The sequence below is a fragment of the Choristoneura fumiferana genome, chromosome 10 (assembly GCF_025370935.1).
Source record: "Choristoneura fumiferana chromosome 10, NRCan_CFum_1, whole genome shotgun sequence".
Classification (NCBI taxonomy): Eukaryota; Metazoa; Arthropoda; class Insecta; order Lepidoptera; family Tortricidae; genus Choristoneura; species Choristoneura fumiferana.
This window is the reverse complement of record NC_133481.1, coordinates 2,846,271-2,872,914: the sequence shown is the minus strand read 5'-3', so window position 1 is coordinate 2,872,914 and position 26,644 is coordinate 2,846,271. Positions and strand designations below refer to the sequence as shown.

The 26,644-nt window shown below is 37.9% G+C and overlaps 1 protein-coding gene across 2 annotated transcripts in view; it reads left to right on the top strand.

Moving 5' to 3' along the window:
- The window catches only part of bru3 (CUGBP Elav-like family member bruno 3), a 1,256,451-nt gene that overhangs the window by 215,412 nt on the left and 1,014,395 nt on the right, over positions 1 to 26,644 (top strand). The window lies entirely within an intron of this gene.

Here is a 26,644-nt window from a genome sequence, read left to right as displayed (position 1 = left end):
GGAACGGCGAAACATTTAAATTAACGTGTCTCCCGGAATGGAAACAGAATAGCGGAAAAAGCCACTGCGGGGGAATGCGCGAGCGTTCAAGCGAATTTTTTATGCGCCACGTTATAGGCTTTCGTGCTAATCTCTTAACTCTTAGCGACAAAAAAACGAGTGTGGTTACAAAAATACTCAGTTGCAACCATAAAGAACGTGGAGCATGTTTTACGACTGCGCCGGGGTGGTTATTGTGCGTTGATGCGTTCTTTTGGTTGCAGGTTTTTAGACAATGTTTGGATCAATTTACCCCCTTATTTGTCATGTTTGCTAAGACCCTGGTATTTAATATTTGTGTTTGTTTTGTATGTCATTTCGACATTTACATGTGCATACATTTTTTCAATGAAAGGTCTGTATTGTTCAAAAAGAGGGTCTGTTTTTAGATAATTAAACATTTATTCTTGACATTATGAGACTGGAGAAAAAAATACTTATCACGATCACGAAATGGTCTCAAACCAGCTTAATACGAAATTATGTTATACGTGTTTCAAAATGGCAGACAGCTGGCGTATTTGCGGCTTTTGCTGTTGACAGTCTTGGACCTTGGGAACCTGATGATCAAAAACTTTTTTAAAAATCATGTCTTTCTTCGTTCAACGTTTCGGCATTGCCTTATAACGAGACATCCAGCCTGCCCAATACTTAGATTGATATTTGTAAATTAGGCACTGATATTCGGAAAAAATGGCCACACACTATTTTCTGGGATAAAAACTGTTATGTCCTTCTTCGATTTCTAAACTATCGCCATACCGAATATCATCACTATCGGTGTGTTTAATTCCTGACTCAGAACCTCGCAGAACGTTCTCATAGTAAATTTCATAATAAATAATTCATTTCTTTGTTTTTTTTATTCGACTGGATGGCAAACGAGCAAGTGGGTCTCCTGATGGCAAGAGATCACCACCACCCATAAACACCAGCAACACCAGGGGGATTGCAGATGCGTTGCCAACCTAGAGGCCTAAGATGGGGTACCTCAAGTGCCAGTAATTTCACCGGCTGTCTTACTCTGCACGCCGAAACACAACAGTGCAAGCACTGCTGCTTCACGGCAGGATTAGTGAGCAAGATGGTGGTAGCAATCCGGGCGGACCTTGCACAAGGTCCTACCACCTGCAAAAGTTTGTCAAGCAATACGATCTCTCTGTGTTTTTTTATGTGTAAATTTCCACAATTCAGCTGGTTAGATATGTTGGTACGTTAACCTTGTCATCTGAGCCTGCATTGCAGGTGAGACATCTAGAACGCAGCGGCCACAATTAGTATGGTAATAAACTGAGGCGCCATGCGTACCTACCACAGTCATAAGTTTTCCAACAGTAAGGTTCAAATTTGTCACTGATAGCTTTTATATCGCTGAAGAGAGTCTCAAAGAGAGACGAAACGTATGTGATGGAGCTTTTGTGTTTTGTGTTCATGTACGATGACTTTTGTAGAGAAATTAAATTAATGCTGTAGGTGTCCGTGGGCGGCGGTGATCAGTTACCATCAGGTTATCCGCCTGCTCATTTGCCAGCTATTCGATAAAAAAAGAAAAAAAAAGGAAATCAATGATTATTAATTCACAGCTTCGGTTTTACGCAACTAGTGAACATTGATAAAAAAAGGTCGCAGAACAGTTGACGCCGATCAAGCATACTTTAATTCAAATTACAGAAAACTCGAGAATAAACATTCGTATTTGTCATTTTTGCAACTAGCGAAAATTGATAAACGAAAAATCGCAGAACAATTGATGCCGATTAAGTATACTTTTACTCAAATTACAAAAAAATGATACATAGATTAGAAAAATACAAACCAAAATACATAGTTGCCGTTGTAAAAAAGTTCCGGCTTAGCATATCGCTGTCAAAGTTGATTTATACAAATTATCATCGGTAAAAATTTTCAACGAAATATCCCAGAAATCCAGAGAGAATCACCTTTATTTAGTATAACCCTTTTGCAACGCATAGTTTTGGCATGCTGTTATTATAAAAAGACTGTGTCACGTTCCTAGCATGCCACTCGTAACGCGCGATTTACAGCCGCTTGTAACGTTTCATTATTACTGATAACGTATGATTGAACAGTTTTTTTAATGTTCCGTATATTTTTAAACAACATTTGTGGTGCATTTAAACTTTTTATGTCTAGCCTGGCCACGATATTACAATGAAATAAAACAAAAGGTTTAACCGTCTAAATGCGCGTGCTAAATGTTTTGTCACTTAAGTGTTGTGCGTATACCAACTATACGAAGACGCAGTGTGGGTAGATTTCTCACAAGGTCGGAATCACAATCGTTTTCACCACTTCTTCTGTCACACGGTATAGCACGAAGGCAGAAAGAGACAATAATAGCCACTGGTATATAAAATATTGAGGCTGGTGGCGCATGAGCGGTCATTGTGGAATTATTTGAGGGAGGTATATGTCTATTAGTAGAAACCTTTCGGCTATCGGTAATGAATATTGTGAGTTGGCAATAAAATTAAAGTTTAATTAAACGTCTTGTCACCAGTTCCAAAGGTTGCCTGGAAAACATGGCTTTTACAACAATTATGACAGCAATAGACAGCCACCCAAAGTAGTAGGATACGCTTTGGCATTTTAAACGATATAATCATAATGAAGCAGTGGCGTGTAGTAAGGATAGAAAGCGCCAGTGCTGCGATACTCACGCAGGTGTCAGCTTCAGCAACAGGGTAGTAGTACTAAGGCTGCCTGTCCTCACTGTATGCCATAGATAGACATAAAGTAAGTACAGAAGTGCATGTAAGGCGCACTTGTCCAATTCCACTTTAGTACAATTTTTCTGTGCCTACATAGTTTAATGTAAACAATAATCATCCAGCATTGTTTTATCATCAAACACATTAATGAGCAAATACAGCGGAAGTTTATTAATCTTTTGTATGGTTTTCTGGCTGACACGTATAAAAATGTATTTAATTATTTTGAGATCTTTAATAATAAAAAGTAAGATTAAAATGGTATTCGAATTATGGGGACTCAAAATTCATGGGCAATCAATTTTGGATTTACCTCGCTGGGTATAAAACTGATTATATGATGATCAATAAAAAAAAAGACAAATTTTTACCTATATAAAATAATGCATGTAAATTTGTGTACTAATTATAAATTATTGATCTCGTTTTTTATTTAAACACAATAATACTTTATTTTTGAAGCATATTTTTAAAAATACTTTAACACGTTCAACAAACACTACAACACATCCAGAACTGCAGTTATATTACCAAACCGTTCCGATTGGCCAGCAGAAGTTCAGCTGCCATGTTACGATCGCACAAAGTTGCGAAACGCGCGGTCGCGGCCGCGTGCGTTTTACGACCCCGACGCAGGGAACGGGTTAATTCACACAAAACTCCAGAAAAGGGTATTTCTTATTTTCGTGGAGTCATTTCCATGGATGTCATTACCGTGGATGTAATTACGCTTTAATATTTCGAGAAAGTGCCTCATATTAAATTTCGTCACATTTCACTTTATGCAAAATTCCACCAATCCCGTAACAGATAGCATCAATATACAAACTGCACATTTCCCGAATGTTTACCGCCAGATATGGTATTGAAAAGCGAAGCATACAAACTGAAATGCGCTTTAACAACAAAACTAAATATTTCTACCAACAAAAATAAGAACGTGCACTTGTCTTGAACCTTAAGCAGTATGCTGAGGGTTTAAATTTTGTGCTCATACCACAAAGTTACGTTGGTATCTACTGACAGCATTTTCGTCCGTTCCCCGCAACGTTTTCGGGCAAAATGTTTTCAACAAATATTCATTGGATGCAAATCCACTATCCCGCTAGGATTAGAAACGGTAGTCGTATTATTTGGAAAGTTTCATCGTCAAAAGTCCTGGCTGATGGGAAATAAAAAGAAATTCACTCAAGCCGGTTTAAAATTTTTGATCCTGGCAGCTTGTAACGAGATTTTTAATGAATAAAAAAAAAAAATAAATGTCAAAGATCTATTTCATTCGTATGCATATGTAATATTGTCAAAAGTGTATTTTTTTAATATGTTACTTTATACCAGCTTCTCAACATTGTGTGCCAAATTTTGTATGTGTATGTAAGTTTGTCCAACTAATCTCAAAAACTAAGTCATATTGCAAAAAATTAAAAAATAATATTGTGTTTTCTATGGAGATACAGTCTTCTTGTGGCTAAACATCTATTCAAATCGAAAATACAAACTGACATGGTTTCACGGGATACCCGTAAAAGTAACAAATTTGGAGTTGAAATAAAAATACAAAAAGGCTCCAAAAATCAATCATAAATCTATTCAAAACCTTTTTTTATTTTTTTTCCCACTTGTACTTATTATAATCAGTAGTCTTAATGTGGATTAAATGATCGTAAGTACAAGATTTTCTTAACACTGTATATATTTAACGCTATGACTGTATACATGTTTATACTCGCGAATGTAGGTAGAATAGACGAAATGTTTATGTACATTAAATCCATTGAATGCACACCATTTAACATGCTTAACACGATGCAAGCTAATTCCATTATACAAGACACACCTGACCTTTCCTCTAATCAATAGAACAAGTGACCAGTTCAAACAGATTAATATCATTTGATCATCAATTTAGTAAGACATTTCCAGATGTGCTTCGTCACCTAACAGCACCACAAGGTCCTACATCCCATTCAATATCAATTGAAATTTAACATTTGCAATTCAATTGTAGGCTCCATTTGGATTGTTATGCGAAGCTTAGTTAAGACCTTGGCGTAGAGAATGTGGGAATAGTAATAACCAAGATTTATGGGTCTATCATAGCTATGTCTAGCATTAATGTCGCAATGAGGAGACGTCTGGTGAAATTTTGATGTAAATGACGATGGCATGAGAATTTATAGCTTCGGGTGAGATCAAATATCATAATGAGATCAAACGTGCATTTTTATGTGCAGAATTTAATAATTTTTGAACAAAACGCGCGGCGCATCCATCATTATAATAGTTTATGTAACTGTTACGTAAGATGGGTCCTTAAAACACGAGTGTGGTTTTATGAAACGAGCTGAAACCGAGTTTCATAAAAGGATCACATGAGTGTTTTAAGGCCTAATTGGGCCAATCAACAACTATTTTACCGACACTTTTGGCGTCTCCTGCGTTACCAAAATTGTCTCTGGCGTTACCAAAAAAACGTACATCCAACAAGATAATATTTCACGGTTTAATAGGTTGAACTTACGTAGGATGGCATGTATTCATGTACACCATCTATTAAATTACAGAAAAAACATGTTTACTTACAAAAATCTGCAATTGTTTGAAAAATTTCGCGGACAGATTAGTGTCGGTAAAATAGTTTATTGGCCCAATTACGTACAGTTGCATTCATTATTTTATCTACATACATATTATAAGTACTCTAAGATGGGTTCAGAAATCGATGACAATTTACCCGCATTGCATTACTGACTTGTTCTACCAGTAACATTATATTCATAGGTGTTAAACTAATATAGTTAATAAATAAAAAAAAACAGATAAAGATTTTTTTTATAAACTTGAAACAACAACACAGCAAAAAAAAAACAACAAACATGGCGGCAAGATAAATCTCTGTCATGAATATTTTTAAGACACAGACAAATCAATAAAGTCCTTATTCTCATATCGCTTGAGATCAAATTGTCGTGCGATTTATGTTTAAGAAAGATACCAAAATGACATTTTGTATCGAAAAAGTGTTGTATCTACATATAGATACTAGAACAGAGGCCCATTTGAATTTAACAGCTGTTCCGAAAACTCATTACAGTACTATTTGATACTGTAATGAACATTACGTTACTGTTGTTACCTACTGCCACAGATAAGAAAGTTGTCATAGTAAAATCGGTTGTTTAATGCTGGTCATTGCCAACGGTTTTTGAATGCATTATAGACGACTTATGATATTGGTGTAGATGAAGGGTCTACGGAAAGAACATGTCTAGTCACCTTTTTTAAAATTGAGATTTTAATCTCAAAATGTAGAGCTCACAAAGTACTATGACATCATCATCTCATCATCTCAGCCTATATACGTCCCACTGCTGAGCACAGGCCTCCTCTCAGAACAAGAGGGCTTGCGTACCATTGAATTGCTTCGCAGGTTTGTGCAGGTTTCCTCACGATGTTTTCCTTCACCGCAAAGCTCGTGGTGAATTTCAAATGTAACTCCGCACATGAATTTCGAAAAACTCAGAGGTGCGAGCCGGGGTTTGAACCCACGACCCTCTGCTTGAGAGGCGATAGGTCAAACCACTAGGCCACCACGGCTTTTTGCGTACTATGACTTACCACTGAATTAAATAATTTGAAAACAATATAAAATCTATTTTTTGATCTTTTAAATACATGGTAACCATAATAATTGTTCGTGATGACTAACTTTCAAACCGCTATAACTCAAAAAGTTGCTTAGGTGACTAGACACGTTCTTTCCGTGGACCCTTCAGATAAATAATTACCTACTTTGACACAACCCCTGTCACGGACGACAACAAACTATAGTGAAACGTTCACAAAACCGCGCTGTGAACTTAAGAAACATGCAGTCTATATGTCGGAGGCCGATCGTAAAATCCGCCAGATCTCGAAATTCCTAGGCATATCGTGAAATGGGGCCATTTCATGAATTGGCTAAAGGATATCCGCCATATCGTTCAAAACTCACCGTTTAACGATTTGCCTAATGACGTTTAGACAGATCATGAAATTCCTAGGCATATCATGAAACTCCGCCATACCTATCTTATCTTATTTAGGTCCATTTGTCGCCTTTTACGACACCCACGGTAGAGATGTGTCCGTCCTATTCTAAAAGTGGACACGATAGTTAAACTTGGTTTCGATAGGTATTTAACTAAATGTAAATAAAACAACGTCAATTGGTCTCTTATATATTGAAATTCCCCATAAAACTATCTAAACATTTACATTTCTTTATTGAAATACACTAGTCTAGTTTGTAATACAATGATAGATAAAATGTATAAAACTTTGAATATACCAAATCCACCAAATCAAATTTGTTTACATTTGGTTAAATACCTATCCAAACCAATTTTAGGGGCTGTTTCACCACTCATTGATTAATTTTATTTCACGGATAAATGTGAGGCCGTCTCCGTCTATTCGAACAAAACAAATAGAGACGGCATCACATTTATCCGTCAGATAAATTTAATCAATGGATGATGGAAGAGGGGGTTAATATAGTTTCTGTTCTATGATCATAACTAATTACACAGATAAAGATATACTAACTACTACTTGCAGTCTTATTCTTAAAAAACAAGGCACAAAAGGTCCTAGATGCCACAGAACAATTAGTAAACACACTCCCAACGGTTCTCTTTTTGAAAATAGTCATAACACATTTCCAATAAAATTTCCCTATAAATTTAAACTCACAGCCTACATTGATTCCCAGATTGATCACAGCTTACGACAGACACACCGCTAAACAGATAAACCGCTGTAACGGCAAAGCCCCGGGGGGCGTTTGTAATTTGCGAACGTCGCTGGACCATTTCAGATTTTTACACGCCGAGATAAATGGCTGGACACCGCGCTGTCCGCTAGTGCTGTCCTAGTTAACAGTAACAATTTCGATGAAAAAAACTTTTATATTTTGGATTTTAGACCCCTATCATCATACTACACACATATACGTGGCATGTTAGTCTTACATCTGGTAGCATGAGAAACGGTTGTGTTGCTCTGAAGATGAGCTCGGGTTGAGTTCAAAACGCGTCACTGTAGTGTGGTGATGGTGATAGATAGGTTTGTGTGATTTGTGTGCATTCTTACAGGTGGGGTTGGAGAAACTGAACGCAAGACTTTTGCTGCTATGTACCATCAGCCAAATATTGTATTCTACCACCCCAATAGACGTATCTGTCTACTTGAAAGTTCGACTTTAGCGACATATTCATTTCATAGGAACTTGTTAAAAAATTGATAGAACACACTTATTTGGCTGACGGTACAATGTTGCACTGCATGAAAAACTATCATTTAAAGATCAGATTACTATTGGATCGTATTGACGTCGTTCCAAAACCAACTCCGAATTGCCTTGACAAAACGTAACCTTTTTTAAATGACACTACGATCAAAAATAGAACACGAACAATACACACCTTAAGAACGAAGCTGAGCAATGTTTTTGATGTTAAAACATTACTATCGATAAAATCTATTCACTACCGCATCCCGTCACTGGCTCGAACGAGTGTCGTAAAGCTTACGCATTCAATTACTTTGCTGTGCCGCCGTTTTTACAGTGATTGTAGCGTTTTTTCAGCGCAGGCCATAAGCTGTGGAAAGGTGTAGGGGTTTATTCCGATGTTGGTGAATGCGATTGCGACTGCGACTGGGTCCCGCAACCTAATGCTAGGTATGAACTTGTTTTTTACGGAGTAAGGGGCAAACGAGCAAACGGATCGTCTGATGGTACGCGATTACCGCCGCCTATGGACACCTGCAACACCAGAAGAGTCACAAGTGCGTTGCCGGCCTTTTAGGTAAGAGTACGCTCTTTTACCTATAGACAATATTAAGGCCTCTTGTATTACTGGTCGTCGGATGACGAATAGTAGTGAAGCTACATTGATTTCACGGGATGACCGTTAAAGTAACAAATTTGGAGTTGAAATAAAAAATACAAAAAGACTCCAAAAACCAATCTTAGTTATTTTTAATACAAACTGACTAGCTAACATCATCATTAGCCGGAAAACGTCCACTGTTGAACAACGTTTTGATATTAGAACATCACTACCTACTTACACAGGGAGTCAAAAATAATTTCAAGGCCCCCGTACCAAGAGACAGCGATAACACCGCTATGTCCGATAGACTGATTTAACAATCAAACAATCAAAATGTTGCACAAAACAAAAAGTAGCTTAGTTTCGTGAGTAGAACCGAACCTTGAATTTAAAGCCCTGTACCCTGTATAGAGACTTGATTTTTTTGACACATAGTCTTTCGAGTACTGCCTTTTCGCAACGTAACGTTTGGCAACCTCATTTCGCAAACTCTAAAACTGTAAATATTTCAGGATTTATTTCAGGGCCATCGTGTAGAACCCTTTAGGTTAGGTTAGGTTAGTTTTATAAAAATCCTGAAATATTAACAGCTTCAGAAATATTAAACAGTTGGGAAATGAAAAGTTGCGAAATGAAACAGGTTGCCAAACGTTATTCGCCGAAACATTAGTAAACCATAGTCTTTGCTGATTCTATTAGTTCTGTGTGCATTATAGTCGAAGCTTTGACAACATGACAATCACCAAACACGTATTGAAAACGCATAGACCATTCACCGATACGAGTATGTTCGTATCCCGAAAACATACAACGCACGAGTTAGAGATTGATTTAGCGGTATTGTTGAGCGATTTGATTCCCGTTGGTAGTTCGTGTTTGTTTCAACCAGCGGATTAATGGAAACCAAATATGCGGCATGCTAAGCTGTAGCTTGTTGTAGCTGATTTATATGTTCAATGCAATATGGTTTTGTTATCCAACAATTAATAGAAGTGGTTGACATTTGTCACGCAGGATAGCAAGGGTGTGCTTATCCTGACCTTATCCCTGGTAAGAGCAGGGCTAAAGAGAGCTTCTTTGCGTGATCGAATCCGCAATACTGACATTAGCCGAATAACTAAGGTCATCAACATACCTGTAGCTTGAAGAATATGCCAGTTGAAGTGGCTATCCACAACGCTGGAAAAACAGATAACAGTTGAGGAAGTAAAGTTCTTGAATGAAACCACCACGAACTGGAAGACGAAGCGTTGGCAGGCCGCCCACTATGTGGATTGACGATATTGCTAGACTTGCGGGCAACCAACCAGTGGATGCAAGTAGCGGGTTGCCGTTCTTTGTGGCCTTCTGAGGGTGGTCAACAGTGGACTTCTTCCGGCTGACGATAATGATGATGATGATGGGGGTAAAGTAGCAGATCGGATACCATTAATCAGCAGTAGAAAATAATATAAACTATTTAGAAAATATAGAATTTCGCGTTTTTTGCATGCTCAATGTGGAAATACTGCGAAAGCCTGTATTGACTAAATATAACAGATCCATTTGAGAGTTAATGTGTGGAAATCCATTGCAAAGTGCGTAATACGGTGTAAGTTGCACATGTTATTTCTGAATCGCTTTAGAACATGCTTGTAGGAGTAAGTTTGACTATTAATCCATTAACTAAAACCAATTAAGGTAAACGTACGAGTGCTCGACACGCTAATGCCCAATAGATGGCACCCTGCTGTCATCTCTATTGTTAATGACATAAGATTAAAGATGCCAACTATTGGGCAGTGACGAACACTCGTACGTTTACCTTACCTCGCTAATCTGCTACCGTACGCAGAAGACAGCTGTCTGAGCAACAAATACTTTTATGTTCTTTTATTTTGCGATCCAATAAACAAACAATCACATAAGATACACCATTTTCTTACACGAAAGCGCATCATAACTTCAACAAAATGCTGACGTCCAAACCAAGTTAATAAAACAAGAAATAGGTCACCCCGAAAATCTGTTTCAAACGCCATCAGCTCCAAAGCAGGTGAACAGCCTCGCAATAACAAATATGTGAGAGGCCTGACAAAAGGAGGGTAGTAAATAATTTGTCCCGGCGACATCTGGGCGCTTCCCTTTCCCTGTAGAGAACGTGGACCGGAGGAAATACTGAGCAAAACGGTCACACCCACTACGCTATTGAGTTTTATGCGTGACACACGACTGGGCTGGCGTGGGAGCAGGAATAGGTTATCTTTTAGTGAAGAAGGGGTAATGCAACTGTCGGGAAATTCAAATTAAACAAGTTTGTGTCGGCCTATCCGCAGTCTCACTCTAAACTAAAACTCAGTTTTACCGAATTCTAGTCTAGCGTCGGTTTTCTTGCTGCTAAGGCAGTGTTTCTTAGCCTCGGGTCGCGGGCGGTATCGAGTTGTGTCGCGTTTAAAAAAAATGTATATATCTTATACTGATATAAATTTTAGCGGTACTTTTATAGGGTCGCAGATATGAAATAGATATATAGGTATTCAATTTGTTCTTTGGGTCGTCAGCCAAAACGAAAGGTTAAAAACCGTTGTGCTAAGGGCACGACTAGCGATCAATCAAAGAAAAAAAACAGCAAAACCTATTTGGAAGCCTTTTTACAAGCATTTATTTAGTTTTACCTATCCTGTTGTCTGTCTGTCTGTAGTCAAATCTTGCAAGTTCAATTCGACTTGCAGTAGTCGGATTGACTTGAAATTTGACATACTTATGTAAATTGCGTGACAATACAATAATCTGGTAGTGACATCCTGGTAATCCGGTCGAGATCGTCTCCGCAGGATGAAACTCTTCATCGGGTAATGGCATTGACTTGAAATTTGGTATGCAAATGTAGTTTGAGTGACAATGCAAGTAAAGTCGACAAAAAGTATAGTCAGCAAAAAACTTGTATAAAAATATTTACCAAAAACTTATTTGGGTTTTGTGGACGTCTGGTTGATCCTTCGTGTTGGCTTTCTTTTTGATCTTCCTTTCTCTAATCCACTAATATCCAGGCACTTCAAGTTGCCAACATCCCTAAGTATTCCAGGATCCACGTAGACAGAAAAAATTCAATTCCGTTGTTTGTTTTGCATTTTATTAAAACAATGTGTCACCGTTCGCGCCCAGGGACTGCGTCCCGTAAGATGGTGAATATGTAAAAAAAAGCACCCGCGGCGCTCTCAAGATAACTCGGAAATGGATTTTTAAACCTATCTTCGAGTTCCCTTTTGACGATGACAAACAAAGGTATAATTTGAATTTCACCTTTAGCACGAAACAGGGATTTGCGTCGTTATAACTGTAACTTATCGGTAAAAGAGTATTTTTGGGAGAGAAATTCCATCGTAATTATGCTCTCTTGGCTTACATTTTTCTTTTTGAAGTGGTTTGTAAAAAATATTATTTGTATAAAAAAGCGGAATACGAAGCATTTGCTGCTGGCATCCTACTGGGACTGACGACATTGTGAGTATTGCGGTCATCATCATCAGCTGGAAGGCGTCCACTGTGGAACAAAGGTGTGGTGTTTCAACCTGCCCCTTTAAACACCACAAGGAACGCTCGCTATTTATATCGATCAGTTACCCACGACTTTTGCGTCGTCAGCCCTCCTAGTGGGAGGCCTGCCCACACATAGTCTACATTCGTTGTTGCCACTCGAGGACTTTTCTCCCCGCATACCCGTGGCCCGCGCTTTGCCACTTCAACTTGCATATTCTTCGAGCTATGTTGATGACTTTAGTTTTTTTTTTGTTTATTGCATGGTCATGAGTTATTACATAGATGTTAAATCGTATGTGTTTAGTTAACAGTACACCATGTCCTGTCTCGGAGAGACGTGCCATAGTCTATTTAATACTTTAATACTCAATACTCAATACTCAATATTTTATTGCTTTTCCACAATGTATGGTTACAGATGTTACAAAGAGATTATGTGATCATCATGGACCCTGTTGGGCACAGCAATATTTATACAAGAGGGCAGCTTTTATATAATTAATAAATTTTATCTTATAGCTAAATATCACAATCACATTAAACTGACTTAAAAAATAAATATAAAAAAAATAAATATAAAAAAAATAAATAAATGAATTATTGTTAATAAATTAACAATAATTCATTCAATTATATTCCCGAATTATAAAATACCAAAATAACATAACAAATAATAATCACCAATCAATATTTAATCTAATAATTCAATCAATAATAAAAAATCTGAATCAATAAACAATGTCAAGAGTAATGTTAAATGTACCAAAATAATAATAATCAATTTTAACATTATCTTGACCTCAACTATAATTATTGCCATTCATTACATATATAATTGGTAACAATTTACCATTGTACTAATATATATTACAGAGTTTTATGGACATTTACTATCTGAAATCTATTAAGTATCTATTCTTTCTGGTACTCCATAAATTCCTTAACTGAGTTTGGCATCTTAGGAACGACAGGTATCTTGTCTAAAATCTTTGGCTTAAAAGTAGCCTAAAATTTAAAATCCAAGCCTTCTCATTCAGAAAGGAAGCATTGTCCCAACAGGCAGTTCACATTTGGAATGAATACCGGAAAAGCTACTTCAAACAAGTTGCGGCACAAGATCGGCCTGATAAAGACAATACAGAACCACCTTTCGAGCTAAAAAAAATGGACTCATAAATCTCGCAGCTGTCAAGTTAAGAGCACACTTTAAGCTGTAACAGAATAAATCAGGAGCCCTCCCAGTACAGATTACATCAAACGGAAAATTGTAGGACCAGCAGAAAAAGGGGTCCAGTAATATATTACCTTGTTTTTATTACGAAAATGCGTATAAGCAAAATGGCAGTGAAGGTAAAGAATGTTGGAATTAATATAAATATGTCAAGGGATAAAGCTGTCAAATAAAGTGTGTTAATGGAATGGACTGGCTTGTTAATGAATACGGCTGGGATGTATGGTAATGATTCTGACTTGCCCTGAAATGTTTTGGCTTCGAACTGAAGTACTAAAGCTGTTCCTGTAATCAATTTAGCGTGAACTTAATTATTATAAAATGTGTCGACTCTTTCTAAATTTTTTAGTACCTTTGCGACGGAGATCTGCTTGGAGTTCTTTTTTCTTGTTTTTTTTTTGGAGAAGATGCATAATTTATATATATTATGCTTGAAAAGTACCTAAAACGTTAAATAAAAATATAAATGAAAAAAAAAGGAAAACGAAGTCGTTATCAGCTTGGTGGTTCAGTGGTGGTGTAGTGTTGGACTAGCAAACCATTACATTCAAGCTTATTTAAATATGTATCTTCTCCAAAAGAACACGATTAAACAAAAAAAAGGACTCTGAGCGCAGCTCGGTCGCCCGGATACTAAAATAACCAAATCATTGTGAAAAAAGTCATTTGTCTATCAAATCTCAATTTACATACGTTAATAAGGCTATATATATCTGTCTGTATATCGTTCAACCAATTATCTCTTTTATCTCCAGTTACAAGTTGTATGTAACTAGCAACTTTTAGGTTTTATCATCATCATCATCATCAGCCGGAAGACGTCCACTGCTGAACAAAGGCCTCCCCCTTACAACGCCACAATGAACGACAATTCGCCACTTGCATCGACCAGTTGCCCGCAACTCTCACGATGTTGTCAGTCCACCTAGCGGGAGGCCTGCCAACGTTTCGTCTTTAAGGTTGACCAAGATTCAATTACCACAAAAGAGACTTAGCGACAACAACATGATTCTTCAGTGTTCTCGTTACCCTAGCTATCTAGACCAAATTAAGGTCAGCTTTTCTTTGCAAATCTTGTTGGAAGCATTTGCCTTCGCTTAGAGCACTTGTTTTTTTATATCCACTCGTATCTTTAGTATTATAATATTTGCCAGAGTCTAATATCGAAAATACAAACTGAAATATAGATGCACAGAAAAACCAGAAAAATAAGACCAGCGCTGGGAATCGAACCCAGGTCCTCGGCATTCCATGCCGTGTGCTATACCGCTACACCACCGCTGGACAACGATACAGACACGAATTTCTCCTATGCACCTCATATCTCAGCTTGTGTTGTTTCATACTTAGCCACTTAAGCAGCTTTCAGTTTGTATTTTCGATATAGGTTTTACGGGATGACCGTAAAAGTAACAAAAAATTTGGAATTGAAATAAAAAATACAAAAAGATTCCAAAAAAACAATCTTAATTAGAGTCTAATGTTTTTTTTTGTGTTAATGATGTTAATTACTTTACTACTTCATTTGTTATAGGTACTATCAGTAGAGTTCTTAATGAGGTATCATCTAATTAAGTTTTAATTATCATCAAATGAACTAATATTATAAATGCAAATGTGATTTTAAGAAAAAGTCGTGGACCGAAGCTAGTGGTTAATTTATTTATCTTTTTCGAGGGCGGTGGAGAATGCTCATAGAATACTGCCGAGCTGGCCCGGCAACATGCCCGACTCATCTGGGAGTTGCTCACCAGATGCCTACGGACTAAACTCCACCTCCTGTGGAGTGTTGTACTCCAGACGCTCCGTGCTTACGGACACTTTGCGTTTGGGTGATTTTTTGTATAGTGGTGTTATGTGTGAAATTTGAGGTGAATTTGAGCTAGTGGTTAATGTGACTTCATACAATCCAGCTGTCATTCACCGTTGAACTTTCAATTTTATTACCACTTCATCCATTTCACTCTACAACGTCACATCACGCACTGAATTACCTTCGCTTTTTTTGCCGCCCGTGAAAGGTAATTGATATATTGGCGAAAACTTTTTTGCCGACCGTATAACTTCTACATACTACCATCGGTTATCGGCTGGCAACATTAATCTATCTTTATTACTCGCCGTTTGATTGCAAACCACAAGTTCGGCCGATCATGACTGCGCGATAAAGCTGAGAAATTTCTGTGATCATAGTCAATGGCTGATTGATTGGCGTGTCAAGTTTTGACGTGTGTAATATTTAAAAAGGCTACTGTGAACAAGTAGCTTGAAGTAAACGTTTCCATCGATATCATCAGCCATAGGACGTCCACTGTTAGACATACCCGCAGACAAATGCGACATCAGGGACAGTGACTCCAGGGTCACGCCGTTTTGCCACCTATGTAAATATGTACATAGTTAGTTTTTAACCCCCTGACGCAAAAAGAGGGGTGTTATAAGTTTGACCGCTATGTGTGCCTGTCTGTCCGTGTGTCTGTCTGTAGCACCGTAGCTCTTAAACGGTGGACCGATTTGCATGCTTTTTTAAATTTGAAATCAGGTTTTCTAGCGATGGTTCTTAGACATGTTTCATCAAAATCGGTTCAGCCGTTTTTGAGATATTGAACTTTGAAGTGACAAAGTCGTGGGTTTTCCAACTTTATGTTGGTAAGGTTAGGTTATGATTATTTTGTGTTTTTATTAATTATGTGTACCTACCTAGGTTAGTCTGTTTTTATTGCATGGGCCATATTGCCATAAATGGCTCGTTGGTGAACGTCTGCTGTGCTTGCCGACCTGCGGCTTCCATTAGCGAACTTTTCAGCCCCAACGGCCATTTTTGTTCTCTGTGCTATAGTTATGGCCTGCTCATTGCCACTTCAATAAGCTAATTCGCTTGGCTATGTCAGTGATCCCCGTTCTTCTCGGTATCTCCTCAGTTCTGACCAGGAACATTATTGCTAGCGTCTAAGTTTCGTATCTGAGGGTAAAATTGTGTTTCGTGAGACTCAACATCCATCAGACATAGTGGGTGCAACGCGATGGAAAATGTACACTGCTCTAGTTTTTTAAAGGAAAATGATATCAGGGGCAAATGCTTAAAATATACCTACCGAGCGGCAAAAAATCTGGCCCTCAAATGTATGCAGGTAATTTTCTGTGTAGGGCCAAATTTTGTGCCGCTGAATAAAACATGGACTAAAACGTGGATGAAAATAACATGTAACAATAGCACATTACATCCCGTCCCTGTGAATGATACAGATAAGACGGCAAAACAAAAACACGTGTGTCCTTGGAGGGCAATAAAATGTTGCATTAACAGCCAAGTCGTAAGGGTTTGGTTATCTCGTGTGATATCGTCCGCTCATCAAAACTGGCCACTATGAATGTGCGATGGTGACCGCGTGTCACACCGGTACGAACATATTAAGGTATAAGGGGGCTGGACGTCTATTTGCGGCTATTTTGCGTAGCTGGCTATGGGTGTCGCGTCTGCATCAGGGTTGCCAACTGTCAAGAAATCCCTCGTACAAATGCAGCTAAAAATCTCGTTTTTTGGCTTTCAAACCTCGTACATTTATTATTATGCATATGATAAATGTACTATGTAAATCGAATTAAAACAAAAAACTAAGGCATATTGAACTATTGGATTTAGGACTTTTTACTCAATGAAATAAACTATTGCAAGCTTCCTACTAAATAAAACATTACTTTGTATTTCAAAAAATCTTTTCTCAAGACTCAAAACTCAGGTAAAATAAAAAATAAATTCGACTATTATTATTACGAAACTTTGCAAACAATGGTGGTGCAAAATGTTCGTATGGCCATATTATCAAAATATCGTTCGTTCGTTTGAAGTGGTTAGAGAACCTAACTACGAAGCTTGACGTTCCGGGTTCGATTCCCGGCCGGGGCAGATAATTGTATGAATAATATGAATGTTTGTTCTCGGGTTTTGGAAGTTCAATATGTATTTAAGTATGTATTTAAATATATAAGTATGTTTATCCGTTGCCTAGTATCCATAGTAGGTACAAGCTTTGCTTAGTTTGGAACGGGGTCAATAAAATTGGTGTAAAGTGTCCAAAAAAAAAAAGAATTTTACGGGAACCTCGTACCGTTGGCAAACTGGTCTGCATCACTCCGTCGCCGTTGCAGATGTGGTAGAATACGCGTACACATGGCGGATAGACTACGTGCACTTCAGCTCGTTTGTGGTGCGCGTGCCGCGGCTGCTGACGGGGACCATCGCGAGTACTGCCTTCTGGCAGAAAGACGTCGTGTTCCGGATGGAAGATGAATGCGACATCGGGCGCGGTGACTCAACGGGGTCACGCTGTTTTGTCACCAAAATAGTTTTAAATATTATTGATTAGAAGCCGTGGTGGCCTAGTGGTTTGACCTATCGCCTCTCAAGCAGAGGGTCGTGGGTTCGAACCCCGGCGCGCACCTCTGAGTTTTTCGAAATTCATGTGCGGCATTACATTTGAAATTTACCACGAACTTTGCGGTGAAGGATAACATCGTGAGGAAACCTGCACAAACTGGTGAACCTTACCTCTTAAACCTCTTGTTCTGAGAGGAGGCCTGTGCCCAGCAGTGGGACGTATATAGGCTGGGATGATGATGATGATGATGATGATTATTGATTACCTATATGTATATTAGTCTGGGGGGTATTTATTGTATGGGCCAAGTTGACCCTTAATTTTGCCGACAATTTCGGTACGAACATGATTGATTTTATCATAGTTTATTTATATGTCGCTGTTAGAAGCCTATATTTATTTTAGACGTGTATTATTTGTACGATATATGTATGTGTAGATATATTTTGGTTGAGTTTTTATCCTCTGATCTATGGTTGATGCACCACCTGCTGTAAACTAGTCCTTCCATCTTCTGTAAAAAAGTTTGCCTGGAAGAGATAGCTCTTAAGCGATAACACCGCCTATTGCTTACCTTGTAATCTTCTCTCTGTGTATCTACCTGTTTTCTGTATCGCTTACTATTTCTGGTGTACAATAAAGAGTCCTTGTATTGTTTTGTATGATGTAGATAGTATTATGTACTAGGCTTTTAGTTTCTTTAGGTCTTTCTCCTTCTTTGTCGGATACTCTTGACGGAGCAGTCGTGGTCACCGCAGCACGTCGAACAATAGGGATTCATGGGTAAATAAATAATACTCTGTCTAGTTAGTTAAATACTCTGTCTAGTTAGTTAAATATTCTGTCTAGTTAGTTAGTTTACCAGAAAGCACTGGACAAGTTCTTTTCTTTTGTCAATCACACAAAAAAATAACAAAGATAAAGCGCGTCTTAATTCGGGAGATGGAACCCATAAGGTCTAGGCCCCGCTAAAAAGTTTTTATAGCTACTCTTCACTTAACTTTTGAGAGATGGAGTGTTTTAATGAAGTCCTGAATTTCCAATTTTTATTGCTAGAGCTAAAAACTGGTATTAAGCTAAATTAATTTCAGTACCAGTGTTTGAAGTCAAAAGTCTTTGACCAGTATGTGTTGCCAGTGATGACATACGGATCTGAGACGTGGGCGCTAACGATGGGCCTCATGAGGAAGCCCAAAGTCACTCAAAGGGCTATGGACAGGGCTATGCTCGGGGTTTCTCTGCGGGATAGAATTAAAAATGATGATATCCGCAGTAGAACTAAGGTTACCGACATAGCCCGAAGAATTGCGAAACTGAAGTGGCAGTGGGCGGGGCACATTGCTCGCAGGACTGATAGCCGATGGGTTCAGAAAGTTCTCGAATGGCGTCCGCGGACCGGGAGACGAGCTGTCGATAGGCCTCCGACAAGATGGAGCGACGACTTGGTTAAGATCGCGGGATCGCGGTGGATGCGGAAAGCACAAGACCGGTCTGAGTGGAGAGCCTTGGGGGAGGCCTATGTCCAGCAGTGGACGTCTTTCGGCTGACTTGATGATGATGATGATGAAAAAGTACCTAGGTACTTGAAAGTGACAAAACAAACTAGCAATTATTGGCGTGACAAAGCCAGCCGCTGACATGATGAAGGCAATAAATAATGCTAACCGTAGGTAATTACCGTGCTAAAATTGAAGGGAGCACGTAAAGTAATAGTAGCTTTTCGCAGCTAGCTATCAATTATTGTAGTGAAGGAAAGGTCAACCGTTGTAAACTTGACACTGGGTATACATTAATGCACACATGACACAATAGGTATGTATATATTAATTAAGTACCGGGCGACCGAGCTTCGCTCAGGCTAAATCCTTATTCGGTGCTAAAACTTTTTTCTCAGATCAGACCAAGCAGGTCTAGAGGAGTGCACTGGTAGGACCTTGTGCAAAATCCATTGATTGTTGCCGCCGAAAAGCATTTCAATGATTTTTTCAAATTAGAGTAAGGTATCCGGTGAAATTACTACGTGAGGTATCCCATCTTAGGCCTCTAGGTTGGCAACGCGTCTGCAATACCCTGGTGTTCACAGCTTGTGGTAAAATTAAATTAAAATCCAAAAACCACGCCTTTTTCTAAAAAAAAAAAACAAGAGCAGATCGTGAAAGCCCCCACGTCAAAAATCAAAATCGTAGAGCCTTTTCAAAATGGTATAAAAAATAAACGTACATGTCATAACTTTTGAATTAAAATTTGATCAACAAATCTAAACACGCTTCTACGCCGTTAACAAAGAGACGTTTTTAGATAATTTTTATCAAATTTTTTCACAAGTTTATCAAATCTTGAGTCGAATTGATATTGAACTTTAAAGTACAAATGTCAGGTTCCAGCTTTGGAGACAAGGAGAAACCAGCGCACTATTTTTTCCAATAAAGTCGTCAATGTAGCTTCACTACTATTCGTCATCCGACGACCAGTAATACAAGAGGCCTTAATATTGTCTATAGGTAAAAGAACGCACTCTTACCTAAAAGGCCGGCATCGCACTTGTGACTCTTCTGGTGTTGCAGGTGACCATGGGCGACGGTAATCGTTTACCATCAGGCGATCCGTTTGCTCGTTTTGCCATTAGACCAAAAAAAAAAACTTAAGAAGATCACCCCGTTGTTTGTATGTAGTAGTAATGTGTCTGTATTGGAACACTCAACGTTCCATGTTCGAAAAATTACTTAAGTCCCATATAAACCTGTTAGCACTACTACATCAAGCATCTTAAGTTTTTCAAGCGCAATAGAAAAAGAAGGGTGTTATAAGTTTGACCGCTATGTGCGTCTGAGTGTCTGTCTGTGGCACCATAGCTCTTAAACGGGTAAACCGATTTGAATGTGATTTTTTCTTGAAAGCAGTTTTTTTAGCAATGGTTTTTAGACATGTTTCATCAAAATCAGTTGAGTCGGTTTTGAGATATTGAACTTTGAAGTGACAATGTCAGGGGGTTTTCAACTTTTTGTTGGTCAGGTTAGTTTACCTATGGCCTCCTTGGAATCACACTCGCTTTAACTACTTCTTTCTGTCACACGGTGTAAGATGAGGGTAAAAAGAGATGGCCAATGCAGTCACAAAAGCTAGCGCGTTAGACAATTGTATACGCCCTCTCTGTTCATCGCAACATGATTTTAATCGTAAACAATCACAAAGCGCACGGTTGAAAATATAGAGAAAATAAAAATTCGACGCCTATTCGTGTTGTTTACGCAATTTTTTTTAAAGTATTACATTTATCTGATCCAGTTTCAACTGACTTGTTCTGAACATGCGGGTCTTCTACATAGCTTTGTACAGCCACACAATAAACCTGTTAGTCGGTTAGTATAGTCAATTTGTTTTTAAAATCCTATTTCAAGCGCAATAGACAAAGACGTGTACGTCTATATGTGTATGTACTCCACTTCTTTGTCACTTTCACTTTATGTTAAATGAATAATAGTACATTAGATATTGAGCTTCGGTGTAAATTGAGCCGGTATAAGAAGTTGATCGCGAGGGCACGGCCGTGCCCGGGGCCTGTCGGGAATCGATACTGCGACCCTACGTTCGCCGGTCCGCGGAGTTATTGCTGAGCTTCAAACAAATGCTTAATGTTGCTTCAAAGCTGCCATTTAATTTGAGATAACATGATAAAGACAAGCATATAGTTAATTATACTAGCCTTCGTCTACGATGTTGCTTTCACAAGAGCAAAGTGGATCAAATTCAACTTGCAAGATTTGACCGCACATACATACATAGGTGCATACATAAGTACATTGCAAGTTAAATAAAAGCTTGTAAAAACATACTAGCTATTGCCGGCGACCTTATGTACGAAGAATTCGTTTCTCGCGCGTCCTCGGTCAAAACTCATTCTTCTGGGATAAATTCTGATTCTATTGCTTCGATGGTGCAAAATATGATGCAAAATTTCAAACGGTTCAGTAGTTAAGGCGTGAAAATGGAACAAAAAAAGTGTTTTAAGTTTTTTTATCTGATAGGGGGACAACGAGCAGACGGGTCACCTGATGGAAAGCAATCACCGCCGCCTATGGACACGCACAACAAGTTAGATAGGAGTTTAGGCTCGTTTAAAAAAGTGCACCAACACACTTCACTTCACAACTTAATTTAATTAGAGTTAGAGTTTTTTTTTATAGAATAGGAGGCAAACGAGCAAACGGCGATTACGAGCAAGCGATTACCGTCGCCCATGGACACCTGCAACACCAGAAGAGTCACAAGTGCGTTGCCCGCCTTTTAGGTAGGAGTACGGTCAATTGTGAAAGTAAAAGCTGCAATCGCTTTAAAGTTTTTTATTGATTCCACAAAAACCGCGAAAGAGAAAGATATGAAAAAAGCGGTTTTAAATGAATCCATTTCAGGGATTCCATTAATTTTTTGATAATATCGCGGCGATGCTTTTCGTAGTGAATCAGGGTTGCCAACTTCACGTGAGTCTTAATTTAAAAACGCATGAATCTCCTAAGTAACTTCAGTATCCATTTGTTTTTGGATTATATTTATCGTCACTGCCATGTGAAAACCTCGTAAGTTACAAAAATTTTCAATAAACTTATACTTATATTCATAAGAAAACCTTGTAATGCATGTCCGCATTAAAAAAAAATCAAGTAACTATGCAAAATTTATTACTTAGTTTACGAGGTTTTCACATGGTAGTAACGTGTTGTTTTAGTTTTTTTTTTTAATACATATTTGAGGCATTCCATTAAAATGAAACTTAATACCTAACCTAGTCATAACGGCCCCGCTCTGAGTTCCCCAAAAATACTTTGCCCCCAAAATCCAATTATCCATGATTTGCCCCTAAATCTAGGGGATAATCCCCCAAGTTGACAACCCTGTTTTGAATTCATTGGAATGGTGTTTCGCATCCTGAATCCAGAATTGGCTTTTATTTCATTTCAAGTTAGTCAGGGGCCAAAAGCGAGAGTGATTTGACGTTCAATTTCATACAATCATTTTATTTCATACAATCTCGCGATGGGAATGTACTAAAAGGATATTGGAAATTAGTCTAAAGGACGGAATTAGTTTACACTTTCTAATTCGGTGCTATGAGCATCTGTTTTGATGCGTTTGATAGGTAGGGTAGGTAAGGGTAAGGTAATGAATATATTTGTTAAGTAATCCAGATAACGTGAGAAGTGCGACTTAGATAAATCTTCGAACGTAACATGAATCATCCCTGACATCACCAATAATATACTCGTAAAATTTACTCAACCAAGTGGACATCGAGTTGTTATGGCGCTACGCTACTGCTAGGTATTCAAAATCAAGTGCTTATTTTTGCTAATAGTCTACGAGTGCTTTTCGAAAGATTATCCTTGCCAAGAAGAACACGCTGCGTGAAACTTGACAGTAGTTTTTTTTTCTAAAAACAAGAATTAACACAAGCAAAAGTTTAGAAAACAATTATTGATAACACGGCTGTTAATTTCAGAACGCTGTGTTGAACCTACCTTTTTCGTAATATTATCTGAGATACGCAGCCAATCGTCGGTGGTTTAGTAAAAATGCAAATCAATAACGATCCCGCGGGTCCGCGACGCCCTCTTACCGCGATGGTTTGTGCTGGAACAAAGAAGGGGGTAGAGACTATTTATTATAAATAAATAAAAATAAATAGTTTTTTGAAAATGTTAAAATATCACATTATCGCATTAGCGGCTATCTATATAGCCGACTTTTTTTTTAAGTCATCACTCACCTGACTACGAAGCTTGAGGTCCCGGGTTCGAATCCCGGCCGGTGCAGATATTTGTATGAATAATACGAATGTTTGATCTCGGGTCTTGGATGTTTAATGTGTATTTAAGTATGTATTTATCTATATAAGTATGTTTATCCGTTGCCTAGTGTCCATATTACAAGCTTTGCTTAGTTTGGGACTAGGTCAATTGGTGTCAAGTGTCCCATGATATTTATTTATTTTATTTTATTCACATCCATGTGGGATTAAAATAATCTTCTTCACAATAACCTAAGTTTGTCAATAAATAGAACCTGCGTGAACAAGTTTCGTTCGAAATTAAAGGGTGTGAGCACTTGCGATCGCATTTTGCTGTCCTTTTCTGCTGGTACCCGGTAGAGTATAAGCGATTGTGATTCCGAGTGCGTTTGACTATAACCACAAATTTGAATCGAAAATACAAACTGAGATATGGATGCACAGAAAAACCAGAAAAAGAGACCAGTGCTGGGAATCGAACCGGCCAGGTCCTCAGTTTGTATTTTCGATATGGTTTTACGGGATGACCGTAAAAGTAACAAATTTGGAGTTGAAATAAAAAATACATAAAGACTCCAAATAACCAATCACAAATTTTAAGTTTGGTAATACAAAATTGTAATTGATTGTATGTGTATCTATAAAGATCTGTTATTCATTTTTTATTTTTTACCCGTGTTGATTTTTACGATTTAGTTATTTTGTTGTTGTAGCAGTAAAATACTTTTTTTTAAATATAGCACTATATATAACGAGTTTTGAAATAGGTACACAGCCCTGTGATAAACAGACAGAACAAACAGCTAACTCCTCAGCGATAGTAAAAGGGTTCCGTTTATCATTCTTCGAGCACGGAACTTTAACAACAACAGACTTACAATACAACGTAGTAATAACAAAGTAGAGACAATTTCATACCAACATTATTAAAATAAATCAGATTATATAACAATGTCTACACATTACATTAAAATATTATAGTAACTATATTACGTCTCCACTCGTCCCCTGTTCTTTGCCACACATATCCGTCTCTTCTTCACTTTTTAAATACCTACACCGGGACGGGCTATAACTTTATATATCTCGCCGGCACTGGCCTGAATACGATTTACAAATATATGAAGAGTTTATAACTTGGCCTTATTTTTATGGCGGAAAGATTATACTTGTTTTAGGAAGTTTTAACTGAACTTTGCCAAAAAAAGGAGGCTTTAGGGAATTATTTCATTGAATAGTAAGACTAAAGTGCTTTATGGAGGAGGAAAAACTTGTACTAAGCTGCGAAGCAATTTAACGACGATTTCCAAGAATTCCAATGGTCATAGTTACAATGCCAGACATAATGGTCAACGTAATTGAAGCCATATTACTATAATGACATTAAACACAGATTTTCCTAACACACAGACTTAGCCAGTACACTTATCTCATTTTTTATCAGAATGCAAGGCAGCTAGAATATTATCACAATACATTTTAAAGAAAGCACCCCTCCTATACGGCTCAGTTCAATAACCTTCAATCCTAAGCAATGGGGTGAGTTGTCCACGTGCCGATCTGACACGAGCCGGTCAAAACTGGTTCGAACCGGATCAAACCAACTGGGACCGGTTTATTAAATTTAGCGATATTTTTGTTGCAAAATAAATAGCTGAGTATTTTTGTTATAATTATTCTCGATTGGGGTTTGACATGCTAACTGTTAGCATTTTTAAAGTTCTAAAATTAATAAAATTAAACTGGGCTGGGGATTAATCTGTCATTTATTGAATAGAATTACTAATCAATAAAAGTAGGCGGGATATTTTTTTTACAACTTTCTAAGCCAATATAGACATACTTACTATGACTTGATCATTTACAAAATACAATTTATCCCGCTATAATATTGTGGACGACCAGATGGCCTAGTGGTTGGAGAACCTGACTACGAAGCTTGAGGTCCCGGGTTCGATTCCCGTGTCGGGGCAGATATTTGTATGAAAAATACGAATGTTTGTTCTCGGGTCTTGGGTGTTTAATATGTATTTAAGTATGTATCTATCTATATAATTATATTTATCCGTTGCTTAGTAGGTACCCATAACACAAGCTTTGGTAAGCTTAGTTTGGGACCAGGCCAATTGGTGTGAATTGTCCCGTTATATTTATTTATTTATTTATTTATGTTAATGGTCAAAACAATATTCACACAGTTTTAAAGTTTTGGATAATTTCACTCGTAAATAACAAACACACCTGGCATTTAATCACAGTTCAACTATATTTATAATTGCCACTCATTTGTGACCATGGCAGCTGCAATATTATGGTTGAAAAACACAATTAAGATAATAGTGAAAAAAAAAAATACAATGATAATCGTCAAACAACAAGGTAACATTACAAACGTAGAAGATACATCATCATGCCATTGATTGACCTACTCATTCATTCTCCGAAAGTCTATTCTCTTCGTATTGTTCGCAGCAATGTATGACGCACTCCAACGCCATTGTAGTTTCATTATTGCGCGAAAAGCATTATTATTTTGCACTGTTCGCATAATAAAAATATCTCGTATCGTAACTGCAATATTGATGGCATGGTTAAAATCTTTCACCATCATCATCATCAGCCGGAGGACGTCCACTGCTGACCAAAGGCCTCCCCTTTTGATCGCCACTCGCATCCACCGGTTGCCAGCAAATCTCACGATGTCCTCAGTCCACCTAGTGGGAGACCTGCCTACGCTTCGTTTTCCGGTTCGTGATCGTTACTCGAGGACTTTTCTCCCCCAACGGTTATCTGTCCTTCGAGCGATGTGGCCCGCCCATTGCCACTTCAACTTTTTTTTTGCGGTTATGTCGGTGACTTTAGTTCTATTTTAGTTCTTCGAAAAATTACCGTATTCTGGATTCTATCGCGCAATGAAACTAAAAGGTTAAATTCTTTGTACGTTATTAATTATAAATGTGACAATTGAATTTTATTTCCATTTTTGTACTTGTTCAAGGATCTATCGAAAATCTTACACGGTTACAAGATTAAGAGCCGAGCAAAAAAGTAACGCCGAGCATATTTTCACAGGCAAGTCTTTGTTA